General features: G+C 37.3%; 1 pseudogene; it reads right to left on the bottom strand.

Moving 5' to 3' along the window:
• Positions 1 to 5,799: 5,799 nt before the first annotated feature.
• LOC149225071 (nematode resistance protein-like HSPRO2 pseudogene) lies at positions 5,800 to 7,092 on the bottom strand (annotated as a pseudogene).
• Positions 7,093 to 13,937: the final 6,845 nt, after the last annotated feature.

Below are 13,937 nucleotides of genomic sequence, written 5' to 3'. Positions count from 1 at the left end.
GAATCTGAAGAAAACCGGGAAAACACACAGGACATCGATTATCAGAAGGAAGCCATAATGAGTGATGCAGAACTGGAGATGGATCAGGAAATGACCCAAAATGAGATGGACCTGGAGGATCATGAACTACAAGAAATTCTTGATAAATAAAACCTAGATCTGGAAGGGTTTTTTATACAGGGAACCACGGGAGGAGTAGATTCTTTACCACAAGAAGAACTCAATAAAATACAACAGTTGTTTCTATGGAAATCACAGGTTGGCCGCTAAAATACCTAGAGTCAGTCAGATGAACATCACTGTTCATTGGCGTGAGCACAACGGATACCATAGTTCCTTAATTAATGGAGAGCCTCTCTTCTTTTCTGGGATCTAGGTTCAGGCAAAAAAGTTGAGCAGGCATGGAAGGAATCCTTGTTTTACCGGCAACCGGAATCTTTACATTTTTGGGCCTCGTAGAGTAAAACCGCTTCCTTGGCGGTTTTTGGATGTTCGCATCGCTCTAAAGTGGGAAACGGTTTTAGCGATTTTGCAGCGATCCCATCCAACAACCTACATGTGGCAGATAGAGGGTTTGGAAAACTGCCCTCCATCGCACACTAACGTCTGGTCCGCTTGTTCGGTGCGATATTATGCTCTTCCATTGGATTTCTCTATGTGGATCAACAGTCAAGATTGTTCGTGTCAAAGGGACTCTGCCGGGGACAGAATTGCGGGAGATCTCGCGGGCTACTAGGGGCGAGTGGCAATTTTGGGTTATTTTGAATTCGGGTTCGGATTCACTGTTATCTTCCGTGCATGTTGAGCCTTGAGGTTGGAATTGGTGGATTTCGGGAGATTCACATGCGCAAAGTTTATTCCACCATTCGGACTCGAAATTCGTTTAGTGTGGTTTCTATTATTTCATCGAGTCCGTTTTTGGAATCTAAGAATATGCCTTTTTTGGCTCCGATTTGCGTCTCATCCGTCAGAACTTTGCAAACGGATTAGCCGGTTTAGGCTTTTGTTTGTATTTTGAAGGTCTCACAATTAAATTTGTGGGCCCGTGGCCCGGATGTTAAGCTTTTGGCTTGGTACCCAAGCCCTGAGTGGATAGTTGACTCTATGTCCCTCAGGTCTCTTTGGGTAGTTGTATTATATGTAATTTGTTTCTTTGTTTCTAATGAATAGAAGGTATGAATCTTGCTTCAGCAAAAAAAAGAATTTAAGTTAGTCGTCCCCATAATATCATTGTTCACCCTAGCTTACATACTTAATATTAAACAATGAACCAACTTAACATAAGCTGATGCACCCCGCATCTTTGCTTTATTAGAAGCATAAGTTAGAGGCTTATTTAGCCTAATAACACCCCTCTTTTTTAATTAAGTAGATTATGGAGAGTCCTTTACCAGATCTCAAGGTATGTGGTTATAGATGATAATGCGTCATTGAGAAAGGTAACTTTGAAGTGTAAAAGCATAGGTTGAGGCTTCTCGAGTCTAATAATACCCCTCGTTTTTTCGTATTTTACATAAATAGATTGGAGAGGTCTTCACCATGAGATGTCATGGTATTGAAAGTTGAGAGTGAATTTTTCAAAAAGTAATATTAAGTTTAAGTTATTGTGAACAATATATAAATTATTGTAGATATTCACCCAAAGTAATTTATTATAGCCTACAATGTCATTTTTGAATTTTTATTATTTAATTTATTTTTTGAATTTTAATTTTGTTTATTATTTTATTATTCAAATATTTGAAAATAATTTTAAAAAATAATAAGTGAATGGAAATATTAGTTATATGATTTAATAAAATATGTAATTTATAAAATATGATATCAAAGAAATCTAATTAAAAAGCAGACTTATATTTTATTATATTTTATTTAATTATGAAACTTTACATAAAGAAAAACGAGTATTTATTACAAAGTTTTTTTTTACATTGTATTCTAAATGGTTCTTATGTTATGCTCTTAAATGTAACTCTTAGATGCTCTGCTCTACCACGAGACAATACAATGCTAGAAAGATGGAACCCCCTCTTTCTAGTGACCTCGTGTTTAACATAGTTTGATAATGATTTCAGATTAGGGTTTTCACATCTCTCAACACTTCGTTAGTGTTAAATACATATAAATATTTAAACCCATAAAAGAAAAAAATGTAAGTGAATATAAAAATCATATAATTTAATACAAGATATAACTCAAGGGATATCATATAAAAGAAAACCTAATTAGAAGGTGAGGCTTATACTCTACTCTTTTTTATTTAATTATGGAAATACAAATACAAAGAAAGGGGTATTTACGATCGATTTGCCTATGACATTGTTGTCTATATGGTTGTTGCAAATTATCTTTCTCCTTTGTTTTGATCTCAAATCCCACTCCTAGATGTTGTGCTCAACTATGTTTTAATACAATCCTAAAAAGATGGAACCCCTTCTCTTCCTAGTGACGTAGTATTTAACATAGCTTGGAAACTATTTAAGGTTTAGGGTTTTCACATTTTTCAAGCCACTATTAGTGTTACGGTTTTGGACCTTTTAGGATCTTCTTGAATGTCCACACGTGACTAACTCCACATATCTAAGTAATGGTGTTGATGCAGCGTCCACTTGGTACCACCGTATGAACAAGTTAGCTGAACTTGTGGGAGGCATAGCTTCTGCATATGAAATTTGATTAAGGTGATTTTCACATTGTTTGAAAGCTAGAATTGGTGTGTAAAACGACATCAAGAGGCAGAGAGCTATACTCACAAAGGTTTCACTCATTTCATATCCCAAAATAACTTTAGAGGGCTTTAAATTCTAAATCTCAAAATTAAGACATATCATAAAATATGTCACAAAAGATAATTCCTCCAATTTTTCTACCCAAAAAATATCAAAATAAATAACAAGTTATCCAATAATTCATTTTAAATCAGTTAAAAAAATGTTTCATTTCAATTTTTATTTGTAGAATTTATTTTAATGTATATTCAGGTGAAACAAGAATTGGAATGTTTTGTGTAGCATTGTCTTGTTATTCTTAATATGAAAAAGTAAAGTATTTATGTATTCTTAAAATGGAACGTGTGTCACTTTTGTGGTGAGGAGAGGAATGTGTATAAAAAGAAATTACATACATAAAGCAAAATGAAAAATAAAGTGTTACTTTCCCTTTAAGTTAAGCTATGTGATCGATCAAACAAGGAAAATATTTTAGTTTGTTTTGCGTATGATAAAAGGTCCTATGAAGACCTATTCGTCCTTTCCACTCTATAAGTAACTGGGCCTTGCGGAGATATCTTTTGTGACGGGTACTGGGGCTACGTCCCAAAAGAACTGGTGACGCTTCCAGCAGCCAAAAAATGACGGGTACTGGGGCTACGTTCCGAAAGAACTCGTGACGCTTCCAGCAGCCAAAAAATGACGAGTACTGGGGCTACGTCCCGAAAGAACTGGTGACGCTTCCAGCAACGAAAAGAATCAACCAAGGTATTGAATGAGGCTTTAGTGCTTCCCACACCTCCACCTATAGGGAAAGATGCCCTAAAATTTGGCCAGTAGGATACCTTCGTCTCACGGAGGCAGTCGAGTCTTTAGCTTCTTGGTAATCGGTTATCAATACCGAGCACTATACAGGTTGGGTAGCCCCATATAGTACCGCACGCACTGAGCCTAAGCCGAACCCCCTCTGAATCGGGTCTCTGTGCTGCCTGGGTTGTCTTTTCCGTGGACTGATTGAAGGATTTGAAGCACCCTAAAAGACAACTTCTATGTTTCAAAATGTAACATGACCATGGCGGCTTATTGGATGCCTACCCCCAACAGTCCTAACCTAAACTATAAATTATTTTGTGGCCCATGTGGGGAAATTTAGTTTGTTCAAGTTGTGATTGCTTTTATGTGTCTTCCTTCACTTATGGTGTGAAAAATTAAGCTTAAATAAACTAAGTACAAAAGGTTTTACACTTGATTCCCTTTGTTCAAAGTTTAGAGTAGCTTAGTGTGTGTAGTGAAATGTGTGTGTAAGTGACAGAGTGGTCATACAAAGTTTGTAGTCATGTGGATATTCGATGATCCTTTTCAAATTCGTCTACTTACACTAAATTATGTTTGTTCCTTACCTGCAAATAAAATAATGTGTGGTTGATGGGCCACTTACTTCCTTCCTATTACACTATGTGAGCCTAAAAAGGGAGATGAAAAACTGAGTGCTTTGAGAAAGATTTCAGATGCAAGCCCAGGATCGTCTAAAAAACGCAAGGGAAGCAGGGGCTACTCCCTTTCTTTAATAACACCAGTTCCTAGTCCCAATGCTAATGAAGTAAAGATGCTTTGGTTAGTAAAAAATATGAGTGAATTATGGGCCACTTACTCCTTTGCTAATTAAGCTATGTGACTTGGGTAAAATAGCAAAACAAATTGAAAAAATGTGTGGATTATGGCCACTTACTTTTCCCCTTAATTAAGCTATGTGTGAAATGTAAAAATTTTAAAGTAAAGGCTAAGTAATTGCCCTTCTAATACTGATTATTAAAACAATCTGAACTATATGGAAAAAAATTGCAGAGGTGAAGGCAATTCACTAAAGGTTGCCAGTCACCCACAAAAGAAAAATTACAATGATTGTTTTTGTTCTTTGTAAACCGTGGGGTTAGGCTCTGCACAAGCGAGTGAACCGTGTTTCAATCTGCAAGAAAATGATAAGTGTTAATCCAAATTATAGATATTAAGAGTGAGAATGATTATAAGCAATATGCATTATCAATGTTCTAAATTTAAACTTATATGATTAAAGAACAACGTATTTTATAAATGATACTATACTAGAAATAATTTGACTAAAATTTACAATCTCACTAAAACAAATTAGTATTGAAGAACTAAAGGCAAAATTTATACCTTTACCATAAATTCAGTTAAATTAAATGACATCCTAAGCAATAACACAAGGCCATGTGCAAGAAAATTAAAGTAGAGTATAAAGAAGTATCAAAGTACTTTGTAAAATAAATGTAGAGATAAAAAATTATACTAATTATATGTTATTAGTCAATCCAAAATGCATTATCTAATATTTTTTCTCAAAACTTTGGAAATGAGTCGCATACTTATGCTTGTGCTCATAATTTTGAAGCAGAAAATATTCAAATAAAAGAATTATATTTTTTGAGGCCTAGTTTAAAGAGATAATTATTTAGTATGACCCGTAATGAAATTGTAATGTTCCATCATTTAAATTATATATTTAAATATGATATAGATTTAATACATTAAATTTTTTATGATATATTCCATTAAATAAATTCAATAATCTAAAATTATAATTATCTCAATTTCACACGGTGAATTAAAAAATCTTAAAAAACAAAAAATCTGATTAAATATAATAAAAAAAATAATGCATCAAAAAAATTATGATGCATTCCATTAAATAAACTTAACAATTTAAAATTATAATTATCTCAGTAATTTTGGACAATCTTTTACAGTATTTAACTAACGAAGGAGGAATTGCACACTATGAATCCTTAGTATCCTATCCATGTTGGAGAGGGAATTTTTTTTTTTTTTTTTTCCAAATTTCTAGCACTGTTTTTTTGATTGGTCCTACTGATGGGGATGAACAAAAATGAGTCTAATCCTATATCCAATATAATTCTATGTATAGTACTCAAAACTGTCAATGTAAGAAGTGTATGTATGAATTTGGGGTAGTACTTTGAAAAACTGAACACATTGTTCTTTGTCTTGTAAACTTAACTTGATTTGTCTGTAGATCTTCCAGTGTACCATCCACCATAGTTGTAGACTTCTAGTGCCAATAGTAACCCAAAAATGTCTTTGCACCATCCACACTAGGGAAATAAGGTGGTTCAAAATATATCTGACGCAGGGCATCACAAGCACCTAGATATGATGGACCCTTCATTTCAATGCTACGCATGGCTGTTACTACCAGCTGCTGATATGAGAAGAAAAACCTTTTCACTGCAGCTTCTATTGCCTGGAAGGCCAACAGAACATGTATTGTTGCAACATGATAAGCACCTGAAGTGTTATGTGAGCGAAGTCCATGTGAATGAAACAAATGCATAAGTGCCTCTTGGAGCCTTGGTCCACCCTTTGGATCAGCCTCAAAACCCATGACTTTGGGCACCAGATGCCTTAGTTCCTTGCATGCATTTGTAAGGTCTCTAAGGGGGGTAGACCGAAGGCAATATGCGCCTGCAAGCGTACTAGTGCTGCTAATTGCCAACTGGTGTTTAAGGTAAAGGAAATCATCTGGGTCCATCACTAGAAGCAAATTCACAATTTCTGTGAGCATGTTCCACATCCTTTCAACCATCCAACAGTTTGTGGATGCTCCTACGAAATCCCCAGAGTCTATTCTTTCATATACTCTGTGCAACAATTCTTGGCCTACAGATACCCAGGCCTCAAAGATCTGGAGGACATTGCAAAGTTTGACATCTTCTGGATTATGGAACTGTTTATGTTGTTTTAAAGAGTGCAAATATCTTGGCTTGCAGATTCTATCATATTCAAGAAGAGGCTTACCTGACATATTTGGTTCCCCCAGACCTAAAGTGAAGGGAGTCCTCTGCATATGGCCTTCAATGGCAAGCCATATTCTAGAAACCATAGCTTCAGCGCTTTTCCATGTACCCAAACGAGGAAGTAAGCTCTCTTCACTTGTTCTACTAACCACATGTAAAGCACCAGGTCTCTGCCATACCTCATGGAAAACTTTCCATGAGAGAACACCACTACAAATTGACAACTGAAGAGTGGGAACCTGCTTGTCATTTTCACAAATCATTGAAATCAACTCAATCTGGGAACTAATTAAGGATTCAAGCCTTCTCTTCCATTCCTCTTTGTCAATGTAAGTCCTTGTGTCACAGAGGACAGACGAAACAAACCGAAAAGTAATCTCCAATGACTGTAAGGCAGCCTTTACCAACCCCTCTCTAGACCAACCAGGCCATTCCTTGAATTTCCACATGGCACTGAGCTCGGGGAGATGCACATACTGCTCGTAACCCGCACACTCCATGGGGGAGGGCTCTATGGATTCTTCAACAAAGGCAAAATAGGATGCCATTTATTTACAGGACATATTTTTTCCCTGCGAACATAACCAGGAGAGTAAAGACACTAATGCTCTCCATATACCATAATCTAAAAAGAACAACATAATAATAGAATAAACACTAAAATCCATTTTAAACACTAAAATTTTGAAAACTGGAATAGAATAAAATGTTCTTAAATCCATGATATATTTAAAAAGTTGTATATAATATGTTACTGGACAGAAAACATATCTATTTGTTGCAACTCAACTTTTTCTGTAGATGATAAAAACTCAACACATAAATAATGAAAAGAGTTAAATAATGTCAACACATAAATATATATTTTTCCAGTTAACAAAGTGAATAGATATAAGCTAAATATACGGTGGTTGGTCTGTTGGCACTTAAATTCTGAGCACCTTACTGTTGCACATCCGGCAAGGACAAAGTCTGTAAGTGCTTTCATCAACTGATTTTAGTCTGAATATCTAAAGTGTTAATATTTAATGTAAATAATGTCAACTCTCATTTCTTTACTTCTCCATTTCTTCCTATGACATCAGATCCTTCTGCTGTTTCCATGTGTACCTCACTTCTTTATTTCTCCATTTATACTTATTAGATCAAATTTATCTACTGTTTCCACTGTGTATATATACTCACAGTGTTAATAACTAAACAGATTCCTTAACAACAATATTCCACATTTATTAGACTATGCAATTGTTTTGTGATTTTTTACTATGGTTTTCCATTTCTCCATCCAAACAGATGACACCAGATTCATCTACCGATTCCACTGCGTATAATATACCTACAGTATTCATAATTCATTTGTATAATATAAAATTGAATGAAATGAGGATCATTTGTATAATATAAAATTGAATGAAATGAGGATAGATGATTTGCTGTAAGATTTTGCGGATATAGGAAACACGAATACTTATTAATCAAACATTTAATTGAAAATTTATACGATCCTAAAGCAAATTTTTGAGAAAAACAAGTCATTAGGAGAAAAATTTGAATCGTAACAAAATTATAATTATATTAAAAAATTTAAATCTTTTTTATCAGGTTAAAAAAAATAAATTAATAAAAATATTTGAGCGAGGAAAAACTTCTATCTATTTAGAATCTTTAAATGCTTGCTTACTGCATTTAAGCGCTGACTTCATCAAAACCCTAATTTTTTTAAAATTCATCTAATCCAATGAAACTTGAACCTTTTATTAATCAAATTCCAACCAAAATAAGATTTTCAGAGCCATTTGGCTTGGGAATACTCCTTATAATTAACCGTGACCAGGACCGATGCTTGTGAGAATGATGAACAAGATTCTTCATGGCACCGCATTCTTGAGGAGTCAAATAAAATTTATTCCGAACTGTGAGTCTAGTTGCGATCTAAATTTGGCCATATATTACTGCTCCAGAATAAATTTGCTATCTTTTACGAGACAGTTTGGCGGAGTGAGCAAATCGCGCTGTAATCTCTGAATCTTTAAAATATATTTAAATCTTTAAATCAATCGAAACGTGTTTTGGAATTTGTGCTAAATCAATTACAGATCATTAACCAGGGAAGAGTTCATAAACATGAAATGTCGTTGGGAATCTATTGGAAATTCTAGGGCTTTGTCGCGTTGCATATGGCTTTTTAAAATATGGCTTCGAGGCATGAAAAGGATGCGCACTAACCTTGCAAAAAGCAATTTTCGATCACTAATGGCCAACTGCATATAGTTTCAAACTTTTAGTAAAAGCTCCTCTGTTATTGAAATTCTGAGCTGTATACATCTGATAGGAATTCAATCGCTATCAAGCCCCTAGTTTCATCGACGCCAATTATGAAGGAAATCATGGATACGTTGGCTGAGGTCACCAGAGAAGTGAAGAAAGAGGTCACCAGAGAAGTGAAGAAAATGGCTGAAACTTTTGACGCTGAATTGAAGGCATTGCTGATCAGTGACTTGAATTTGGCAAATGGCAATTCTTGATCCTAATATTGACGTCTTTTACCTCTTAAATTTTGGTATCAATAATAGAATACTTGTAATGATATATAGCATATAGATATTTGGATTTACAATTGAGAGCATAAACGGGGTAATGCAAGATTCTTGGCTTCACATCAGTAACCTCTTTAATTTTGGTAATGATAGTCACCATAGTCATTATAATGATGTACAGTATTTGGATTTTTGCAAGAACCGACAAAGCATCATTTTGGTGTGTACACGCAGAGGTGTGTATGCTACCACCTTTTGGTTGTGCTTGTTTGTGGTCTTTATATATTTATGTAAACCATCTACTAGGCTATCAATTTGTTGTAACTTAAACTCAAGAGTGCTTAGATTCATGACTATCAAAGTTCGACTGTATGGGATCTGAAATACATCTGATAGGAATTCATAAAACCGCAAACAAGAGTACCTGTAACACCCTGAACATATAATTTTCATTGTATCAACCCTTTTCACAGAACCGCAAAGGGGAAAGCCCCGCGTTTTTCAGTAGCTGTTTCATGAATTCTATATTATGGTTGTATGCAGGGGTATACGATAATACCTGTATACGCGCAAGACAGAGGTCAAAAGAGCGTTTGAAATCTTTTGTCCTTGAAGCGCTGCATGCACTGAATCACCTTCTGTAACCTCTCCTCTGTTCACCGGAGTCCAATGGTTGTAACCTCTCCTCTGTTTGTTAGAGTTCAATGCGAGAATTGTCTTGGAGTTTGAGTTGCCGGGAGTTTGAATTGCCTAGAGGATGGTTGGTACCATTCGTAAATGTCGTAAATGTGCCTCAGGTTGGTAAATGTGCCTCATCAATACGCGAGAGTGGAGGCCAAAGTGGAGGCGGGCAGGGTCGTTGGGCAGGAGCAAGGCAGACGGCAGAGTCGCCGGAGCTGCGTGCCCTGTAATCGCCAGAGAGGGATGCATGCTATGATGCATGGTCGAACATGGAAGGGCCCCATGACGTCAAGGAGGCTGTCTGCCACTGTCAGAGGGTGTAAGGACATAGCATTAACTTTGCTATGGAGGTGGAAATAGGAACTGCCCGCTAAGATTACTCCGGTCATTTATTGGTGTGTACTGTATCTCCTCCTCAATTTCTCTGTGATCATTACAGTTGTTAGAAAAACGATAACAATAATGTTTCTCAATTTGATGTTATGATTTATAGGTTATCTTTCACATAAAGTTTTTAATAAATCAGATCCGTGTAGTCCAACAATTCTCTCACGGGAGCTAATCCCCCTTGTATCTCCAGTTTGTCGGGTCCTCTCATATCTCAATTTGTCATATAATAGCTTCGACATGCAGCGATCAGGAACCCTTGTGTTTTCTGATAAGCTACTCACCTCGGACTCACATTCCAATAATCTTGCCAATGGTATTCCTTACCGTATTGCATAGACATCAGATACAAAAGGGCAGGTTCTGCTTCATCCTCAAATAATCAATCCACAAGGAAATTTCCAACAAAAGTTACTAACCTTAAGTTGCTCCAACCCTTGTTCCTATCAAATAAGGATTGATAGGGGGACTACCTAGTTCACACAGTGATATCATGTAGCTCTTAGCTATAGATTTATCTAGTTCCCCGCCAGTGTCATTGGTAGAGTGCTTTCAGCTTCTAGAAATTAAGCTAGTTCATACATTCTTGAAGTTGTATACTATTGTTCTACATAGGAAGCTCTCTATTGACCTTGAGCAGAGACAACTCAGAGCTATGGGACAGGCAGGTTTTCGCCCAACTCATCAGACTATTGACCACATCTTCACCCTTTGCGCCGTGATTGAGGAGACATGACACCGCTCTTCGAAAGTCTACTGTTGTTTCGTAGATTTGCAGAAAGCTTTTGACTCCTTTCTGAGGGAAGCCTCACCCCAGAGACTCAAAGATATTGGCATCTCGGCAACCCTATTGGCAACTATTACGCGCCTAATTGAGTTTATCCTTTGTCATCTTCGCATGGCTCATGGGATGTCTGATTTCCTCTGAAGCACTACTGGGGTTAATCAGGGTTGTCCATTGTCCCCTACCTTGTTTGGGATCTATATTGATGAGTTGGAGGCTTTTCTACACGAGCATATCCAGGACACTGATGATTGTCTTCTTCACCAAGTTCTGATATCTATTCTACTCTTTGCTAACGACGTGGTCCTCCTCTCCTCATCTGCAGAAGGTTTAGAGAGGGAGTTGGATGCCTTAGCTTTGTTTTGCGATCTTTGACAGTTGACGGTCAACCTAGGTAAAACCAAGGTTACAATCTTCAATGGGGTGAAGAAAACTTTGTACCTTCACTTCTTATTCAAAGGGGAGGAGGTTGAGATCACCAACACATATACATACTTAGGGGTGCAATTCTCAAGTCCCTGCTTTAGTTTGCGACTAGTGCTTCAACCTCAAATCAATAAAGGATATGGATCCTTAGCCCTTCTCGAGAGGCAATGCTTTCAACATCACTTCCAGGACATCTCGTCCAAGATGAGCCTCATGGACACCTTGATTCGTCCCGCTGTTCTATATGGCTCAAAGATTTGGGGACCGTCTCTACTTGAGTCAAATTGGGCTTTAGTTGAGAGAGTCCAGATTCTTCTCCTCCGTCACATCATCAGATGCAAACAAAAAGTACCTTAGCACGTCATCCTTGAAGAGTTTGGAGCTCAACCCTTTCGTCTTGAGACAGTCTTCAGTTTGGTCTCAATCTTGCATCATGTTTGGGGCTTTGCAAACTCGATAAAGAGTAGGGATCAATATCCTTACTTGGTATATGGCTCTTCTAAGACTATTGCTCATTCTACTCCCTCGAGTCGGACTAGATGTTGGTTTACAAGAGTTTCAAATCTCTTAGAGTTAGTGGGCATTCAATTGGATCGTCTCCCTCCTTTCCGATATTCCTTAGATGCTCCTAGTCACGTTCTACCTACTAGACAGGGTTTGAACAAGATCATTAGGGTGGACATCTACAGGCAATTCGTCCAGGTCACCTGGGTCAATCCTCCGGGAGGGTTGTGCCCAAACATGGCCTTCTACGCTGAGCACTTCATGGACTTGAGAGACGGGCTCATTGTTCGACCCCAGTATACATTTCACCACTAGATGCATGCTCTTCACATTCCTCTATGCTAGTTCAGAGTAGGTTCTCATAGACTTCAGATAGAGACAGACCACCAGATTGATAGACCAAACAAAATCTACGAGGTATGTCATTTACAGGGAGTAGAGACCGAGGTGCACATCAATTTTGAATGCCCTATCTACTGCAAGATTAGAGGAAGGTTCCATTGCTTGTTCAGAAACTCTCAGACCCTCGTAGAATTTTTCAGGTATCTTGATCATAGATGTTTGGCCCTATATATGCAGGAGGCTCTCAGGTTTTGAGTGCATATTCTTCAGCGTCCCATCAGACCAGACACCACACAGAGGATCATGACATTTTTCAAGGTACTACCTTCAGGTAGGGGCACCGAGACCGATTGATACCATTTCATATCCAGACTCTAGATCAGTGAGGATTTGTGGGACCTCACCCCGCCACACGAGATTTCAGCAGCAAATTTGTCTTAGATCTATTCCTGGGAGACGAACTAGGTCCCCCAGACCTCAACAGTGCGCGAACTCCCCCAAACAACGATTTAGTGGACAGTCTACACTTCCCACTGCCCTTCATCAGGCGAACAAACTTTGTGGAATTTTCTTCAGTGTTCTTCAATCAACCTCGGATGTTAGGAGAGATGGGTCTAATCCTCAGACCCATTATCTCCTGGATCTTCTCCATTGGGGCATTTCATACCTTGTATATTTTATGTTCCTGCGTTGTACCTTTAATATTCATGCATTGTATTTTTTTATAGGAGACTGTTTGGTTCTCCCGCATTGTATGGACATCATTGTACTCAACAGTGCCCTTGACCTACTTTGTGGTCATTAGTTGGATATCGATATAATTATCTTATTAACTTATCTAGGCTAATTGATCCTAAGCTTGGAGCATTTTGGATAGTAGTCACAACCCCCTGCCAAGAGAAATTCCCCTAGTTCTCGCAGGATGCTCCAAGTTGGAAGTGTTGGATTTAAGTTGGATAGTTTAGAAGGGTGTATGCCAAATGTAATCTTGAGATGGATGGACCTCCGTGTGCTCAATCTCGATGACAATTGTTTCCAAGGGTTTCTTTATGAATGGATTCTAAGTTTTCAAACCTTCCATATGCTTAATCTCTCCAACAACTACTTGTCATGCTTAATTGCCTAGAATGTTCATCTATCGATTGATCAAGAGATCGAGTATTCAGGCAGAAACAAAGGTGGATTTTATTCAGAAATTGTGACTATTGCATTCAATTCCAACCAACTTAGTTTTGTTACTTGCTTCATGATTGTGAGAATTAAACTTTCGAACAATGATGTTGGACTCTCGAGATCGAACATGTTAACTTACCATCACTTTGGGATTACGGAACAATGTTGACTAACATCCTACAATTTCATACATACCGTGAATTTCGGGCTGGAATGAAATTATTTAAAAATTGGACTGTGGAACCATTTAAATTGTTTTTTATGGAGGAAATGGATTTATCATCATCAAGAACCCCCACAAAGAACCCTTAAGGCATACAAAATTTTGAAGTTTGAAAGTTGTAACTCAGATCTTCTCAAAATCATGTCAAAATTTCTATTGTTTTCTAGGCGAAAACATGGCCTATTTAGATTATGTATTATGGAATTAACCCACTTCTCAAGAGAATGTTATGGGTTTGGAGATTTACTAATGCATGTAGGTTTTGGTCTAATGCCAAGCTTCAACATGGTATTAGAACCTTACCCTTAGCCTTACATTAGAGAGAGTGTTCGACTA

Source organism: Pinus tabuliformis, chromosome Q, assembly GCF_031772625.1.
Source record: "Pinus tabuliformis cultivar Carrire ecotype Pingquan chromosome Q, CPIR1, whole genome shotgun sequence".
Classification (NCBI taxonomy): domain Eukaryota; kingdom Viridiplantae; phylum Streptophyta; class Pinopsida; order Pinales; family Pinaceae; genus Pinus; species Pinus tabuliformis.
This window is presented reverse-complemented; position numbering and strand designations above follow the sequence as displayed.